Genomic DNA, 4,130 nt, shown 5'->3' with positions numbered 1-4,130 from the left:
TTAGGCTAGGACAGGGCAGGGTAGGGCACCATATTCTTTGGTTTCAAAACCCCTCTTTGAGGAGGGCACACAGTCTCTGCCCATGCTAGGCCCATGCTAGCTGAGCGGCCTCCTCAAGGTGCTGACTCCTACTTTAGGGGGTAGCACAGGCATTACATAACTCCTCCAGGAAGCCTTCCCTGATTCCCCCGCTAGTTGGGGTCCCCCCACCAGGCTCAGCGCCCTCCAGCCCTTGTGTTTCATCCTGCACCCCCTCAGAGCCCTGAGCACCCGGTGTGGATACAGATCTGTCCCCCACCTAGACTAGACATGCTTTGATGGTAGAGCCCCCTGTCTCTAGGACTTGCCCCAAGCCCTGCTCTCACCAGCCTGGTGAGAAGTTGGAGCCACCAAGTCTTGCTCTAGACCAGCCCCTCCCCAGCCACGGCCTCCTCCTCACGGGCACTGTAGGTCCCCTCCCCTGACCTGCCTCCCCATCAGCCCACCTACCCTCCCACCACCATGCTTTTGGCCAAGTATGTCCCTCCACCTGGAACGCCCTTTCCCTGCCTCCTCCTGGAAAAATCCCAGCCACTCATTAAAGACTGTTCAGTGCCAGCCCTCCTCGGAGCCCCTCGAAGGCCACCACTTATGCTGGGGACTTCAGCAAATGCCTCGCTCCCTATTTGACCAGAGCTGCTCCGTTCAGTAAATTGTCTGATACGAAGTGTCCACAGCTAAAAAGGGCTCAGAACAAGTAGATTTGTCCACCCTAACCCTTAACGGATGGAGACATCACTCACCTGATATTTCTTGAGAAGTCTAGAAAACAGCGGATTTTCATTTTAACAGATGCCTTCAATACCTTCAGCCCAGGAAGTGACTTCATGGGGGTAACAAAGGCAGTGTGAGAGCGAGAACAGTGATATTTTGGGACAAAGGAGTCTACCCAGGACTCTTTGTATCCTACCCCGAAGGCAGCTTTACTAAAGGGCCGGCTTTCCAAAAGCCCACACTCTTGTCACATAATCCACCAACTCCTGGAACTGGATACTTGGACCTGTGGAAACCTTAGGAGGAATCAGGGAGTCCTCGCATGGGTACCTCAGCGCCTCTGGGAGATGCCGCATCTAAGAGCCCAAGGACTTCACCAAGCTCCCGGGAGCAAGAGGACCTGCAGGCAGAGGGGACCCTGAGGGACGGTCCTGTGGCCTTGAGCAAGTCTCTCTTTTCCCTCCCCTCCTCTCCCCCCTCCCCTCCCCTCCCCTCCCCTTCTTTGGGTCCTCTGCTCTTCTGCACCTGCTTTGCAGGCGACTCAGTCTCAGTGGAGCTTTCCAGAATGCTGCAGGGACCACACCCCTCCCAATTTGACAGCTCACACCCGTCCCCATCTTCCCTGCCCTCAGCTGCGCCTCTTCAGACAGCCATCTCCACGGGGGGCCTGCAAGGTGGATGGAAGAGACAAGGGGAGACCCCACCCACAACGAGGCTCAGACAATCTGGCTGGATGGGTGCTGGCACCCGGCAGGTGCTCAGTAAATGCCTTCCCCTGCCCCTGCTACTGTCACTATAGCTACTGTCACAGTGGACTCTTACCGCAGCCTTGCTTCTTGAGCCTCTGTTTCCTTATCGGCAGACTGGGGATGATGAGAATCCTAACCTGCCAGGCCGCTGGGAGAGCTGACTGAGATAATGTGTGCGAAATGGCCTCATAGCCCCCTGGGAGTTAGAGGAAAATTCATTAACATAATAAAAAGCATTAATAATAAGTTGTGCGAGGAAAGGCTCATCGGGTGGCTACTAAGCTATTAAAAAGTGGGCCGGGTGTCAGGAGGGTGGAGGAGAGAGGAAAGGCCAGTTCACTGAGAGCAAGCCTGTGCCCCGACTGCCTGGAGAAGATGGTCAGGGGTTACCGGGCACCCCGAAAACACTTTCAACTTTGTTCAACTTTGTTTCCTCCCTGTGGGACAGCTACTTTTAGGTGCCTCTTACGGATGAGGGAAGTGGGGCTCTGAGAGCTTGGGAGCCTTCTCAAGGTCACCCAGCTGATGACAGAGGGTTGGGAAGTCATCCATGCCCAGCCTGAGAACCCAGCTCAGAGTCAACCGGTGTCCGGGTCCCGCGTGAGGTCACCCCAAACACAGCCGCGTGTGTTCATGGCGGGGGAAGGCAAGGTTGGAGGCGAGCCCTATCGCTCTGGGCAAGACACGGGGCAGAAGAACCCGCCACTGGGAATGGACTGGGAGTGGCTTTTTACTTCCCGGCCTGCGTCTTTTTTTTTTTTTTTTTCAACGTTTTTTATTTATTTTTGGGACAGAGAGAGACAGAGCATGAACGGGGGAGGGGCAGAGAGAGAGGGAGACACAGAATCAGAAACAGGCTCCAGGCTCCGAGCCGTCAGCCCGGAGCCTGACGCGGGGCTCAAACTCACGGACCACGAGATCGTGACCTGGCTGAAGTCGGACGCTTAACCGACTGCGCCACCCAGGTGCCCCCTGGCCTGCGTCTTGAAGTGAATGATGGATTCGCCCAGACTGGGTCTCTTCATCCCTGAGCCTCTGCTAAGGAGACGCTTAGAGTGGGGGACTGGGGGAGGGGGCCGGGGTGGTGGCTCCATATGGGCCACGGGGAGGTGACCTCAGCCACTGGAGCGGCAGTGCTTCTCTCCTTTGCCCCTTCTCCTTCCTCTCTTCCTCTAAGCAGGCGGGGCAGGGAGGCAGGGGGCAGGGAGGGGCGGCTGGAGGCACCATGACCCTCTGGTGCCCAGGCCTTGAGCACAGCTATCTGGAGCTGATTTGATAGCAACAGCGGAATCGCAGCCTGCTCCCGGCTCCGGCAGCCCGAAGGTCAGGCCTCACGGCTCTGTCTTCATCTTAGGTAAAGGGCCACGGTGGCTACTGAGCCACACGCACCCAAAGGCATTATCTGAAAGCCAAGACGCCAGCGAGGAGGCCGTTGACATAAGTCTGGGGAGAGATGGTGTGGCCTGAGCTGGGCCGCAGTCAGGGGAGTGCCATCTGTCATGATCTCCCATTGGCACCTATCCTACAGAGGAGGACACCTGAGGTCACCTAGCAGCAAATCAGAGGTTTAGCAGGGTCCTGGGGCAAGTCCGAGCTCTGTCCTCAGCCACCCCCGCCCCCCTCCGCCGGCTGGGGCCTGTGTGTCTGAGACCTCCTGTCTGGGTTTGCCCTACTTCGTGGGACGCCCTTGTGACCTGCCCCCTCCCGTGTGGGCTGGTAGGACAGTAGCAGCCTCTGTGGGGCTCCAGGCCTGACCCATCCCCAGCCTCTCCCCTCCTGGCTCCAGGATGTCTGGAGCCCTGCAGACTCCCAGGAATGTCCCTGGCTTGGGCTGGCCAGCTGGAGAGGCACCGGGAAGATGAAGGTCCTCGACACCATGTGCATTTCCACGTGCTGGCGCAGGCGCAGAGCCAGGAGGAACCTTAGTGGTCATCTGGGCATCAAAGGACCAGAGGTCCCAGAGAGGGCCGTGTCTGGCCCAAGGACACGCAGTAGATCTGAGAACACACGGCGGACAACTCTGTAAAGGAGGTGGCTTTCCAGCCACCCTCACCCACGCCCTCCTTGCAGGGCTGTGAGGAATGCAGGGATCGTGATCCCCATTTTGCAAAGAAAGAACTGAACAGAGAGATTCAGGGAGAGCCCGTGATTTGTCCAAAGTGAAACAGGTCGATCTCACTTCATCCATCTTCTGGTCTCTCCCCGTTCACGTTCTCTCTTTCACTCGTGCTTGCTGATCAGTCAGCAGATTTTTCCCGAGCCCTTAGCCTGGCTTAGGGGACCCAAAGTGGAACTGGCCACATTCTCTGCCCTCAAGGGGCTCCCTGTCTGGAAAGTGCCTGTGAAGGAGAACAATACAAAAGAGGGAGGAGGGGGAAGGGCCTGTGGGCTGGATCAGTGAAGGAGACTTCCTGCTGGAGGTGGCATTTCCAGAATCGTCTGAATGAAGGGAACTACAGAGGGAGTCCATAGGTGTGGCTGGGGAGAAGGCTGAAGAAATGGAGTGGGAAATGGCGTAGAGAGATGGCACACACACGTACCTCACAGAGGAGAGGGGAAAGCACTGTTTCAAAGGCTGTTGTGTGGTGATAAGAGCTCTTGATGTCGGGTCAGCCAGACCCCGATACG

This window comes from Herpailurus yagouaroundi, unplaced genomic scaffold (assembly GCF_014898765.1).
Source record: "Herpailurus yagouaroundi ecotype Mexico unplaced genomic scaffold, PumYag 180, whole genome shotgun sequence".
Lineage (NCBI taxonomy): Eukaryota > Metazoa > Chordata > Mammalia > Carnivora > Felidae > Herpailurus > Herpailurus yagouaroundi.
This window is presented reverse-complemented; position numbering follows the sequence as displayed.